The 15,310-nt window shown below is 40.2% G+C and overlaps 1 protein-coding gene across 9 annotated transcripts in view; it reads right to left on the reverse strand.

Moving 5' to 3' along the window:
• ehbp1 (EH domain binding protein 1) overlaps nt 1–15,310 on the reverse strand; it is a 163,632-nt gene that overhangs the window by 12,591 nt on the left and 135,731 nt on the right. The window lies entirely within an intron of this gene.

Below are 15,310 nucleotides of genomic sequence, written 5' to 3' on the forward strand. Positions count from 1 at the left end.
GAAGTCCAGGGTTTGAACAACTTTGACTTGGTCTATCACTAAAAATTTAAAACGGAAATATTTTACATAGAAGCTCAAGAAGTTTTGAAATATTACCTGAAATGCAAAAAGTAAACATATTTTTATGGTCACCTATATATTCTTAGGCTAAATAAATCAAGTGTATTAAATTTAATGTACGTGGTACTTGATAATTGAATCTTATTGTTTATTTCCTGCCACTTGGGGCTGTGCTTTTTTGCGATTGCTTTTTGACCCAATGACTACTTTGATCAGATGAAACCAACTGTCTGTGAGTGGCTTTGAGTTTTGAACACAGGTGTTTGAATGTTAAAAAAAAACAGGGTGCACTGATTGTAGTTTTCTGGCTGATCATCAATCTTTAAGAAGTCTGACATTATGTTTTAGGTGGATACAGTTTTTTTTTGTCTGAAATGTTGCTAAATATAGCAAGAAAGTCACTGAGTTGGTAACAGTGGGATGACTATTGTTAACTGCGAATGTGCAGACATGACCTGGTGGGCCGATCTGTCAGATAAACCTCTCTCATTGCAAAGCAAAAGAGGACAGAGGTTGATTTTTAGACCTTTGCTGAGGTAGTTAAGATCGGTTTCACATATAAGTACCAGCTGATCACCGACCTCCCAAAATTAAGGAAATTGGGGTCAATTTATTGGTGCATCCCTATTACAAATGTACTTTGCGAGTGAAAGACATCAGATATTGCAGGTTTTTTGGACCTCCTGACTTTCCATACATAAGGAGCAGGAGTCACAGTTGAGGCATGCACACAGCAAGTGGAGCAAGAGTTCATCAGAGCTGAATGTCCTGAGCGAACACTCATGAGATTTTAAGAAACACGGTACAAAATGTTTGCGTACATAGACATATGCACCAAAACCAGTCTCACTGCACTCTCAGATTCAGTCTTTGAGCCAAACTGGAGGAAAAAGTGAAGGAGTTTAACTATCTCACTTAAAAAGGTGTGGGTGATAAAACACCCTCTTCCAGCATGGGTGTGATCCCCATGCGCCGGATAAACCTACAACAGACTTGACGTGTTGGATCTCTTTCTGCATCTGAGCATACCTCTCGTCTACGTTCCCACCGTGTCGACGGCTTCAGTCGGGGTGGGATTAACTCGCCGATTTAGCGCCTTTAAAGAGCAAAGCCTCTCACTGTAGAGCAATACATATCCCACCAATCACTCAGCGGGCATTAAAAATAAAACACAAACAAAAACATGGCTCTGGGACTCTCTGGCATTCGGTGGGACGCCTTCTCAGCTCACAGAGAGCTAGCATAGTTTAGCTGCATGGCTACTGTAAGCTACACCCATGCCTGGGGCTAAAGCGCCACACGGTAACTTTCTTACAAGATGCAATGGGTCGCGAACAGCTGATACAGACAAAGCACGCTGAATGGAGACCCTGAGACGTTTTCAATCTTGTCCTGCAACAGCTTTTGAAAAACATATATAGAATGCAACAGGATTAGCAGGAACTGACATAAAACATATAAACCTCTTCTATCAGAGAATATGATATCATTATTTTGTATGACAAGTGATTCCAAATTGTTCTGACTATATTCTGTAAAAGGAGCTGCAGGTTGTTTGTCAAAATAACAAAAGTTGATGATTTTCATTGACACTGATGTAGAATTTTTTTTAAAAAGCAGGAACTCTTTGTTTTGCAACTGATTTTACTGTATTTAGCAAATTATTGGTGCATCTCTGGTTCAAACTAATTCTGAATGTAACATGACTCAGCATTGACTGTTTGCTGATGTCAAGGTATAGAAACATTTTAAATTTTCAAAAATGCTACAATTTCATACTACACTGTCTCTGTTGCAGTATTTAAGATCTTTTTAATGAGACGTCAGGGTGGCTGGAGTATACTTTATGGATCTGTCCCTGCACACTGCCAGTCAGCTGGCTGAAAGAAGGCTCCTACACCTGTCACTGACAAAAACGACAAATGTGAACGCTTGGAAATATTTCTGGTCATGCAGAATAAAAGAATCTCCCACTCATCCCACTGGAATTGTAAAACTTGTAAAACGTTCCGAACAAAATAAAGCTAATATCTGAGTTGAACTTGTTACAAAATAAAATTTGATGGCTGAAAAAACAACAACAATCTAAATAAGATACCAGAGTTATTTTTGGTCAAACCCCCAGTCCCTCTATGCACACCACTGTTCATCACTAGGCACAGCGAGTATTGGGCCACAGCTTTACTGATGACAAAAGGAGGATGTGTGGATTTGTGTGCGGACACCGGTGAGTGTGTGGACATTTGTGATACACTGAGCCAGCAGACGTATGTAATTTCATTTAGGAGGAAAAGGGAGCGGAGGAGTGAGAGGAAAGAAAAAAAAAGAGAATGAAAAGGAAGCTTCAGGATTTAAGCGGAATCGGGGGCTCGTGGATTACTGTAGTCAACTTTGAAATGGACGACACTCGGAGGGGGGATAAAGCCTGTGCTGACAGGTCATTGTGCTGCCTCGAAGTCAAATAAAACAAGCAAATAATAATGGCAAATATTAAGCTCCTGTGACATTGTGGCGAGGCGGGTTGGAAGACGAGGGGGGATTATAAAGCTATATCCCCCACCGCTAGCCAGCCAGCAGCTACCAGCCAAACACCCGGCGCATTTCATGAAGACGGGGAGGGGAGAGAGAGCGAGGGAGGTCAGAGGAAACGTGGGATAAAGGGGAGGAGGAGGACAAGAAAGGTTAAGAAGGAGAAAGAGAGCGGGATAGAAGGAGGAGAGAGATGGAGGGGTGAGCTGCACAGCATCCTCCTCTCCAGGGTTGACCTCTGAACTCCAGAGGGCACCTGACTCTTAAAGAGACAGAGTTTCATTGGACAAAGATGGTCACACCTTAACTTTTCATTCTGTCACGACATGTGTTCAGGCGCCAGCTGGTGGAGAGGTCGCCTCAGTATGCCAACCTAGATGACAAACACTGTGGTTTCACTGAGTGACAGAGCATGAACAATGTAACGATGATTCCTGCTGAAATACATGATTGTTCCAGGTGGGGAAATAAGTATTGAACACTTCAGTATTTTTCTTAGTTGAAATATTTATTTTACCCATGTAAATAAAATCAAATTACTCCGCAAATAAAGTCATGAGTAAAAAAATTGGAATGATGTGACGGTAAGGATGTGCAAACAATATAAAAAGACAAGAAAGCAGCTCAAGTTTGTCATTATTTAGAAATCATTCCTGTTGCTATGTGCTATTAGCTGGTGTAATATTGACCAAGGGGCAATATTTTAATAAAGGTTTCCCAAGAAGTGGTAAAATTGGTCAAACCGAAGAGTCCTCCTTAGTAAACAGGAGTAAACTTAATGATGAAAAATGGTTACAGCTGCATTTCTCATCTTCTGAATGGTCCAGTGAGTGACATTGGAGTCATAATCTATAAGTGCAGAGCCATCATTTCACCATAACCAAGTCAGGTCCCCTCACAAGATTTTGACAGAAAAATGAAACAAATTATCTAAAGAGAGCTACAGAAATACCTGGAAATAGTCAACAGAAAGTTTGTCCCAAAAAAACAATAAATAATTCCCTCAACAGCAGCAGTTTCTGTTCTGACTCAATGCATTAGACTCCACTGCTGAAGAATCAGCATGTTGAAGCTTGCTTAAAGTTTGTTGCAGGAGAATTGGGCAAGCCAGTGAAGTGCAGGGAGAATATAGTCTGGATCTGATGATGCCAAAAAATTATTTTTTGGATTTGGAGGATGAGTGATTCTGCACCTCATCCCCAAAACACCATGTCAGAAGTGATGACATGGTGTTTTGGGGCTAGCAGATTTCTGTAAAATCTGTTAGCACTAGCAGATTTTACGTAACTGGAAGAAAGATGAAGGGAAAAATGTACTGGAGCTTTCTGAGGATGAAACAAATCTAGGTTTCCAAGCAAGGCTATAATCTCCTATACACAGTCAAGGAAACTTTAGTTTCAGATAAAGAAAGTGAAAAGACCAGAATGGCCCAGTCAGTCACGGGCCAGGTGACTGACTGGTGACTGACAGGTGGATTCATTGATCCACCTGATAATCTCTGAAAAGAACTAAAGTGTTTATAAAGGAGCCCTAAGACCTAAGTATATCTTTATTCCAGTATATGGCACATATTCTGCACAGAATATGCAAAACTTATTCTGCACTCTGAACTAAACAGTTTTACTAGCTCTTTTTCAATAGAATTTTTTTTTTCCAGAAACTTTATAAACACTATGATTCAGTATATTTTAAATAGTTTTATTTACCAACTGTAAAATCATAAATTCAGAAAAGAAAAAAAATACATCCAACTGTTCAGAATCACAAAATATTGAAACCATACCATGTTTTATGGGAAACGTCCGGAATGATCAACGCTCCAATAATGACCGGCAGTCAGACTCCAACATAAATATGCATCAACAAGCTGAAACCAAAATGGGCTTTTCTGTATATTCAGAGAAGAAAAAACTGCTGAATGTTGTTTTGTATGGAGACAAATGGTGTAAATTTCCCTGGCAGCCAGTGATGACACTGTGTCTGTGAATCCAGCCTTGGCCCTGAGACACTGTGGATCCATGCTGGCTCTCAGGGGGCCATCTTGGATCAAAGCATCTGCCACTTTGGCAGGTTGCAGTCTGGATCTCGCTGCTCGCCTTATACGCCACATCTCAGCGCTCAACATGGAGCGGGAACAGGCCAAACTCTGCTGAGGCCGAAGTATTAAAACTGGCACAGATACAATGTTTGATCAGAACATCAAAGGCTGGGTGAAATATGCCTGATGGAGATACACAGGGTTTCCTCACCTACAGGAAAATGTATCGTGTTTTATATCGTGTTCAGAGTTAGCTCCGCTATCAATGTGGTGAAGATACAATCAACACACACACACACACACACACGCAGCTGAGATACAACTGATACACATATTCCAACAACTCCTATCTGATCGCCTGCCTCCCTCTTCTCTTGTTTCACTCACTCACACAATCACATCTGGAATACAATCAAACAAACTAAGATGTGTGGATAGAGATCCTCTTGCATCAAGAAAAGGCTGGTTTACACATCTCTGTGAGATTGAACAATATGAGACATGGTAAAATAGGAATGAAGGAAAAAATAAAATGTAAAAAACAGTGAACCTTTAGATATTGAGAGCCATCTCAGCTACAATGACATTCAACTGGGGCTGCTGCTCGAGTTCAATAACAGGGTCCATTGAATCCATCAAAATATTATTGTTAGCTCTAATTGTACAGAACAAACTATTAGCAATACCACAGCATTTGCTCAAAAGTGTTGGCGATGCACATTTGACAATAAATACAGATTGACATCTTCCTGAATGTAACAAATTCTTGCTCATTTCTCTTTGGGGAGCCTCTAAAGTTCCATCAGGTTGGAACCTGAACCAAAGCGACTTCCTGTTCCATCTAGAGATGGTCAATGGGATTCAAGTCTAGGATCTGGCTCGTTCACACAAGGTCATTCACAGAGTCGTCCATATGTCCTTCCTTAGATGTCTTGGATGTTTACTGGGTGTCTTCGTCTTGTTGGAAGACAGACCGTTGCCCCAGTCTGAGTTTAAAACTGCTCCAGAATGTCCATTACTAAATTCATCTTTACTTCTTTGCTAACTGTACTCACAGTTACTGTTGATGGAAACTTTCCCACAACATGATGCTGCCCCCACCATACATGTTTTGCCTAATTGAGGAATGTTGCATGGTTTCCTCCGAACAGGATGCCTGGTATTCATTCCACATAGTTCAGTCTGGTCTCATCAGACCAGAGAACTTTATTTTTCAAAGTTTTAGAGTTCTTCAGGTGACTTTTGGCAAAGTCAGGCCAGGCTGCTTTTTACTAAGACATGGGTTTTCTCTGGCAGCTCTACCAAAAATGTCTGGTTGGTGAATTTCTGCTGAGATGGTTGTATTTCTAGAAGGATCTCTTTCGAATAATGCTGCTTATTCACCTTCTTGAGAAAGGCCCTTCTCACCCGATCACTCAGTTTAGGTAGCTATTCAACTCTAGGAAGAGTTCTGTCAGTTTTAAACATTTCAGTCTACAGATTATCAAGACTGATAATCCCAATCAGCTCGTTGGGATCTTCAAAGCAGCAGAAGACTTTCTGTACCGTTCCACAAGTTTATGCCTTGAGAAAATCCTCTCTCTTGAGGACAACAGACAATTCCTTTGACTGTGGCACTTTTTACAGACAGGTGTGCTTTTACAAATCAACTGGACTTAAAGTAGGTGGACTCCAACTGAGCTGTAGAAACATCTCAAGTAGGATCAGTGGAAACAAGATCCACATGAGTTCAATTTTGAGCTTCATGACAAAGGCTGTGAACACCGGTGGATGTGATTAGTTATTTTGAATATATTGCTTTGAGAGAAAAGGGTAATTCAATCCATAAGTGGTACGCGGCAAAGCACCTAAATAGAAAAGTTTGGCATACCAGTGCAACCAGTTAGGCTGGAGTCCTGTTATAGGTTAGCTTACCAACGAGCTGCCGAAGATTGTTTTTAATGGATTACAGAGATGGTCTTGAAAATGTTCTCGTCTTAATTTGGTCTTTGCCTCTGGCTAAAAAACTCAATAATGACCCAATTTTACATTATTGATTGAGTTCACAGTGGGTTTAAAATTCCCTGATATTCCCTAGAGATCTTGATGGCACAAATTCCAATGCGGTTTCTAGGTTTGGTAGAGAAACAGGTCCACAGCACCCTCTACATCCACAGTGAGAATGAGATGCTTTTCCATGTTTTCTTCTCTTGTTTCATACCAAATGCACCAAGAGTGTTAGTTGCTGTAAAGCTAAACTTGGTCTCATCTGACCAAAGCACACAGCTCCAGTTTCAAGTGGCAGCAGAGTTGAGCAAACACCACAAGCTTATGCTTGTTAGGCCAGAAAAGACATTTTCCAGGGAATACGGTATCAAATTATTGTAATCCCAAGATGCCACTTTGTTGAAATCATCCAACAGTGGGCTTCTGAGATTTAACTTCCCTCATCACTCTGCTCATTGGGCCTGGTGACAAGATAAAGACAGGTCCTTGCTCAGCATGGCAGCTAAAATAAATGGACTTGTGTGTCATGTCATATTTACATCCTTGGAAAACAGGAAGTGACGGCTTACTTCCTATGCTCCTAGAAACTGTGATAAGTTTAAACAAAGAACAAATTCTAAAATACTTCAGATAGGGTTATTTAAAGGGATTATTAGGGGAACCAAAAATTGTGGCATTTTTTTCCCATTAGATGTGATACTCAAAAAGTTGGTATTATTTGTCTATCTACTTTCCTAAAAAATATTAAGTGAACTAAATCTACAACTTCCAAAAAAGCACAGCATTTCAGAGATCAACACTTTGATCATTTAGCTGTTGTGCAGCTTGTTAAACATTAAATCATCTTAGGATCCACATTAATTGATCAAATATGAACTACAGTAACTTGATGAATCTTGTATCTATACCTCAAAGGTCTTTTGGAGAACAGAAAAATGAGTGGAACAGAAAGAGAAACACATTAAAAGCTGTGATCACAGCACATTTATCTCATTCCTTATCCCACCATTTTGTTATTTAATCCAATGGCTGCTAATCCAATTTGTCTATCAGACATTTATAAAGGCAGGGAGAGGGAGGAGATAAAGCCGAACTTGTCTTGTGTGTTCAAGCCACCCTTCCCAGTTGTAGCTTATTTAAGGGCCCGAGCTGCACTTCTGCCTCTCCCACCGTTCTCTCCCATCAGTGCGTCGGGCCCCGGCTGATATCAGCGGGGGATCGGCGAAGATGAAAGCCAAACACATATAAAGGGAAAATGAGAAAAAGGAGGAATAAAAAGAACAGGATGAACATTGTTTCCTGTGATTAGGTAAGAGCTCGTTAAAAGGCTGTCACTGCGCCGACGTGAATATGCATGATGGGCCGGCCTAATCAGAGGAGGCACCAAGAGGGGGGTCATGTTTAAGGAGCCTGGCGAAGACTTGATTTAATTAATGAGAGGAGAGCAGCGTCTTGCTAACAGAGAGCAGAAGAGGTTAGGGAGCTCCATGATTCAGCTTTAGAGTTTCACATCAGTTCGATTTAATCTGTCTTACCGTCAGGTTTAAAATGCCAAATCACATTTGAATCTTTGATTCAAAGCAACGCAGCCAAAGTCCAACAGCAGGTACAACTTCTGCAACATTAAACCCGAATCAAGCCGCTCATTCTCGTCTACATTGCACATGTGATTTCCTCAGCTTTCTCCACCACTCTCCACTCAAGTGCTGCTGAGAGCTTTTTTTTTCCTTTCTATTTTCCAGGGGAGTCTTGGACGAGGCCTTTTTTATCCGTCCTGAATGGGACAATAGTCCCGGAGCATAGAGCAGATTCCTGCTTTATTGAACCTGTGTATAATGTCTGCTGAATGGAACACATTAACCGATTCATGCTCGCACCTCTCCCCCCCTTCCTCCCCACACACAGAAAGAGGAGAAAAGTAAAACTGAGAGGAGAAAAAAGCCTCCTCTCACACTGTGGGACAATGAGTGCCTTTTCCACTGGTGTCATTTGTCAACCACTGCTTGCTTTATAACTCACAAAAGAGGCGGAGATATGAGAGAACAAGACAAGTAAGTGGTTCGAGAAATATAGATTTTGTTTTAAGCTGTGGTTTTACAGATATTTGTTTTCAATGAAACATATAAGATGTAGCTCAGTTAAAGGTATACAAGTGCAAAGGTGTTTGACACTGTTATGAAAAAAAGTCAGATTAGGATTTTGTGATAAGTGTAAGTGATGTGAATTGGTTAATAGACAAAAACCTTCCTTGATTAAAACGTATTTTCCAGGCACAGAGTGCCATTTTATACCACAATATCATAACTACGTTACCTTTAGTTATAAAAATGCTGTGTATATCAAAAATAACTTAAAAGTAGAGCAATTTTGCACCATAGCCGTATGACGCCTTGAAATTGGGCCTCTGTCTCTTTAAGAACATTCTACTCTTTCCTCTGCATTCAGGAAGTCATCACAACAAGGCTTCTCCTTGATGCCGTTTACGAACGTTCTTAGGACCATTGGACTGAGAAGTAGTTCCTATGATGGGCTCAGCAGATGTGCAGCTCCACCAGGTGTTTGCTAATTGCTGCTGCCGCTACTCTGGAGGAGCTGAGTGTGGTTATATGACACGGACACTGAAGCTCTAAGGCGGAACTTTGTGTAAAAAGGTCAGTGTTTTGTGAGTGTAGGTGCTTATGCATCCATATGGCTAAATGGTAAATAGACTGAACTTGCATTGTGCTTTTCCAGGCATACAGCCAGTTTTACACTAGAGCCACATTCACCCATTCACACTGACAAATGTGCATTTATAAACCCATATGCAAGTTTATAAACCCAAACTTAGGATTAAAGTGCCTTCTCCTATCACATGTTGATTTCTCCTATCTACATGTGATAGGAGAACTCTAACCTACAACCTTCTGATTGCAAGACAACTACTCTACTCCCCAGATTAGATTAAAGAATTTCATGGAAGTGAAAGGTCAAGTCTCAAATGTAAACGTTCTCTCAGTTATAATATATTTTTAGACCCAAATACAAGTTTTCATTGTGTACATTACCTTTGTTTCCAGAGGATGTTAGAAAATAATCTATGAGCACGACAGGGTAAAATTGCTTCTTTATGTCCCTCTTTGGAAACGTGAGATGGATTTAACATTCCTAATGCTTCCATCTTTCTTTCCTGCAGTGTCACACCTCTTTGCTCTCATGTGTGGACTGTCCAACTAATAGAGAAACAGAAGCAAACACCCATGAACCGGAGCAAACACATTTGACCAGAAAGCTAACAGTAGATCAGCCTCCAGACACCTGTCATTCCTCCACCTCTGACGTCTAGGCGGGGCTCAAGCAAACAGTTCACAGACTCCGGAGATGAACCGAGTTCACACTCAAACTGAGGTAAACATTTCCTCCTGCTCAATAAACAGAGAGAAAAGGTGTGCTTGTTTTCTTTTTTCCGTTTCACACTCTTGTACATTTTCTCAATTAAATCTGCATTTACAACTCTTTACCATTACATTTTTAAATGTTATATAACTGTGTGCAGATTGGAAGAACAAATAAAAAAAAACACACAACCAATCCTAAAATATTTCTGTATTTGTCTCTCAGCCAGCCAAGTTGTGACAATCAAACACAGACCTCTGCTTGCCTCAGTCCACCAGTCTCTCCACCCCACCTTCCCCCAGTCCATCAAATTGTGTTTTTGCCACAAATCAATAAACATTATCACAGAGTGGCAGACTATGGGCTAGTGGAGGCAGCCTTTGCCTGTTAAAGCCGAGACCGCCCTGTCTCTATCACAGGCTGAGTGCGAGAGAGGGCCAGAAAATCAACACAAACACACACACACACACAAGTGAGAAAGGTCTGCAAACCCACCAAAACAGGACAAAACTAGAAATGCAATCAGTGGACACACTCTATAGAAGTCTGCATTTTAACATATTTTCAGGGTCAGCAGACAAAGTTATTTAAAAAGAAGCTGTATTTTGTAGACTTGTTGAGACATGTCTACCGTTCATTCTCACTGGGAGAGAGCAAGACTTTTATCCATTTGTGCTCTTTGCCTGTTTGTTGTGTGTGGACCAACCTGGACAAGGAAATGTTGGCAAGCATTTGGAAATTAAGGAGTTAAGGTAAGGATTTACATTCTACAGAATGTCTTTACAGAAACAAGTCCTTTTAATGCTACCTCCAGTGAAATTTAAGAGCGTAAAAGCTAAAAATAGGATATTGAATATGGCTCTCTGAGGCCTTGGTAAGATTTAAAGTTTATTCAGCACAGAATGTGTCTAACCCCGCATGGTTTAGGAACAGAAGTGAGCAAGTGACACATATATTTTGCACCAAAATACATAAATTTCTGGGTCACAGAACTTCCTTGACAATATCATGAGTGGACAGGTTTCTACTTGCATTTAATTAACGAATATGATACCTTCAGATATCTGGAAACTGTACCTGAGGAAGAATCAGTTATTTCTCTTCCTGTCATCTTGTCTGATATTTATTGATTTTTTTTCCATGCCACCCAAGAAAGCTGTGAGTTAGAGGTGTTGCCATAAAAAGCGTCCATAGGTGTGCCAACATATCAATTAGCTGTAATAAGAATCTGACAAAGCAATAGCATTACTGTCCTAGCTTTGGCAAATTGCTTTAAGGAATATAAATGTTAGTGTATGTCAACTTCTTCAGTTAAAGTAATAAAAATCTGTATCTCTCTTGTTCTGATTATTCTAACGGGCCTAAAACAGGAGAAGTTTTCTCTGATTTAGTCTGAAAACTTATTTTGAAAGCTGTTCTTTTTCTTCTTCTATTAGTCTCCAAAGAATTTGCTTAAGATGGAATCCGCAAAACTTTATGAAAGCCAATGTTTTGAAATCGGACTTGAAATCCTGGTTGGGGTATCTCTGAGGAAAACTCCAAGCATCTTCCCAGGAGCAGAATACAGAAACAGAGAGAAATGCTAACAGGGAGACACATTTGGTGGTTGGTGTGAGATTTTTCACACCTCTGCAAACAGAAACAGAGCAGAAAACAAAGTATGGCGGAGAAGAAGCGGTGAGGAGTTCAACGGACCGCACTGTTGCCACTCAACGTCAATTAGACACTAAAAGTAAAATAAATTAGTCTAAAGTCGACAGCGACTTTAAACCTTTCCTCCCACATTAGGTATCATCACTCTATGCCTGTCAGTTTGCCTCAGCTTGAACACCAGAAAGCCCCGCTCTCTCCAACGCTCAACACAAACCATTTAACGGAGCTCTAAATAAGATGATTTACAACCTGTCCCCACTTAGCTTGAGGCTGAAAAAGGAAAATCAAGAGGCTTGTAATACGCCATTTCTCAATTACCTTCCTCATTATTGTCACCCGTGTTCATTACTACTATTATCTGTCTTTCTGCTGCACCCCCCACTTTAGGTTGGCTGCAGTTGTAGCTGTCAGGTTGGATGGAGAGAGGCAGGAAAGCGGCATAATCGAGAGCTTTTTTTTGCAAGGCCGGGGCACTTCAGGTAATTAATATAGCAAGAGGGGGCAGATGAGGAGACGGAGAGGATGTAAGCATCGGCTTGGCTGTGTGTGTGTGTATTTATTTTTTTTTTTAGCTGAAACGCCTGATTTGGGAGCTCACCTGCCGATACCCCCTAAAAGGTATTTCATTAGCGAGGCTTTTACCATACAAGCAGAGCAACAAAGCCCTGGCTACGCCTGTCTCCACTTTAACTCGACAGGGCACTCCAGGACGTCTGGAGCCGTGTGTGGGAAGAGCTAAGAAGAGTGGAGGGGCCGAGAGGAGAGGCTATCCCCGTTCATAATCTGATGACAAAAGGCAAAAAGGCATCATCCTATTACCAGCGTGATCTTCAGCAGCTAGCACTAGCTCCTTTCCACGGGGGCTCTCTTTATTATTAAAGGCGAGTGGGTGATAGGGAGCCGGCGCCTTTCTATTAGCTCTGGGACGAGAGCGGGTATGAGAGGTGGCAAGAGAGGAGGACCCATGCTGCTATCCTGTTTGGAGTCTCTCTTGTCATTTTTCAGAATCAAGATACTTTAGTTAGACCACAGCTTAACATCCATTTGGAAGCGTTTTATGATTTATTCACATGTAGCTTCTTAACAGCAGACATGTTTGGGATCGGTCCTGAATGACAATGTACTTCAGTCATTGGGAAAAAATGAGATTGAGGTTGTGACTTTCAATCACAAGTTCTGGTTCTGCTCTTGGTTTCTACCGTCCTGGTAAAACAGAACCACAATCAAAATATGACACAGGGTTTCTGAAGATCTCACCAAACACAGGAGAAATGCTCAAAAGTAAAGTGCATATTTCATAGAATGGTAGTGCTAAGCTTTTTAGCACAGAATGCTACCATATGTGGCAACAGAACATCAGCCAAGGCAAAGACAAACATAGTGCAGCCAACTGGCGAGTAATTTACACTTATCCATGACAGACGCAAAAAAGCTAGCTAGCTAGCAAGGGCTTATTAGCAGGTAGTTAGCAGTATCCCCAACTGCCTCGAGACAACAAGCAAATGGAAAAAGAATAAAGTGAGACAGGAGAACTCTCCTCCCTGCATTTCAAAGTGTTCTCATTCTTTTGCTCGTAATCTGGCTATTTTTCGTCTCCTGTGTGTTGGACGTCACCCTCAGAGCAGGAGTGTTACTGTCCCTGTTGGCTCTTATCCAACACGATCACATAAAATCTGTGGATTTTTCATAGAGACTCATTTCATGACAGATCTTTTGTTTAAAAGCATTGTTGTTCTACCACAAGGTAAAATAACTAAAGTCCAATGACTTATATGATTTCAGAGTTTGTCTATGAAGTCCCAGGGTGTTGAAAAAGTAAGTTCACATCCAGCATCATATCACAAAGAGCAATTTATAACTATATCTTCAAAACACAAAGATCCCTTTAAGGTTCTTATGAGTGCATATGTTAATAACTAGAATTTACAGAAAAACAGGAAATGGCTCTAAATGTTTTTAGATTCAAACAATGCAGAAAATACCCAGTTCTCTAAAACCAATCCTATTCATAACTGATTAAATTTTTATAGTAGCCATGCAGATCCACTAGAGTATTCACTAACATAGTGAGAGGAGAGACACTGAATGAAGGAATCAGGATTTAGTCTGTTTTTCTTTTTTTTGCTAAAGGACTCTGTCTTCCGCTCAGCGGGGGTGCTTTCCCATTGCCTGAGGTTACACAGGAGGATTGTGGGAAATAAAAGCAGTCAAGGGAGCACTTTTCAAGAACTGCCAATTCAGGCATGCTACTCAAAATGAGCTGCTGCCAAAGAGAAGTCTTGCTTTCATTAGATAAGGTAACGTATAAATCCGGGACCAATTAAATATCATGCCGCAAACAGAGACACTCAAGCCTTAATTCTTTATTAAAACTTGTAATCACTAATGAGTCATACAAGAAATGACCAAATGCTGTGATTTACCTGAATGCTGAAACCATCTAAACCCCTCAGGTGATCTGAAACAGGTTTATTTAGCAGAACAGCAGCACAAGTTGGATTAACAGGTTCTACCTGTGAAATGGGATTCTCTACGATGTGATAATTTTAAATGTACAAACGTCACAATGTGAGCAACTTCATGCATGTTTGTGTAGACTTAGACATGCTATGCAAACGACGGATAAAAATGTTACTATTCTCTCCTGCACCGGAAGTATGAAGCCACCACAAATGATCAGGATGAGCCTTAAAGTAAGAGACTTCAAAGTTCAGATGTTGACGCTGTAAACAGACACATGGTTCGACTTATGGCCGAGCAACATGGGTTAAAACTAACCCATACTGTTCGTTTTGACAGTATGGATTAGGATTTTTTCATACGAGATTTTAATAGATTTGTTTCTCGTTTTATTTTCCAAAAAAGAAATCACAAATGACAAAGTACTTTCCAAAAGTGGCTGTTATTTCCCTTCTGCAAGTTGTACAGCGGAGTACTAGGGCCAGGCTAAGAGGAATGTTGCTTAATTACGAGAGTATAGGCGTATTATTAGCAGAATAAAGACGCAATTTTACAAGAAGAACGTCTTGAAATTACGAGAAAAGTTGCTTAAATGAAAAAAGCTTGTAGAGTTATGCAGATCCAACATGGCCGGCTTAGTTCGTGCAGTTCTTTCTTCAAAACAGACTCAGTCGCTTCAAAATTCTGCAGCCGATAATTATTTGATAATGATGTGAAAGCAATGCTTCAAAAGTATTACCCTATTTTTACAACCGATACAGAAATCGGTTGTAAAGATTTCGGTATTGGTTCACAAAATGCTGATACACAAAATGCTCAACATTTCTCATGTTAGTTATTTTTTATGCAGGAGTTCTCATAAATTGATGACTTTATTCTAGTAATATTAACACTTTATTCTCACATTGTTTCCACCTTATTGTCACACATCTGTATTCTTGTAATACTATGACTTTATTCTTGAAATTAAAAAATTAAAATTTTTTGGTTAGTAATATTCCATCATAGAGTTGACCTGAATTCGAAGTCCAATTAAATAGAAGATATAAATCACACTTGTCAAACAAGATGGTGTGCTGACATCACTCTTAACTATGGAAACTCAAAGAGTGGATTGGTAAAAGAAAATCAAATCCAGATTTTCAAAAAATTAAACCTTCAAAAAGCAAAACTGTGGTAAATCGATAAAATTGATAAATCATCCTGCCC

Source organism: Xiphophorus maculatus, chromosome 22, assembly GCF_002775205.1.
Source record: "Xiphophorus maculatus strain JP 163 A chromosome 22, X_maculatus-5.0-male, whole genome shotgun sequence".
In the NCBI taxonomy this organism is placed as follows: Eukaryota; Metazoa; Chordata; class Actinopteri; order Cyprinodontiformes; family Poeciliidae; genus Xiphophorus; species Xiphophorus maculatus.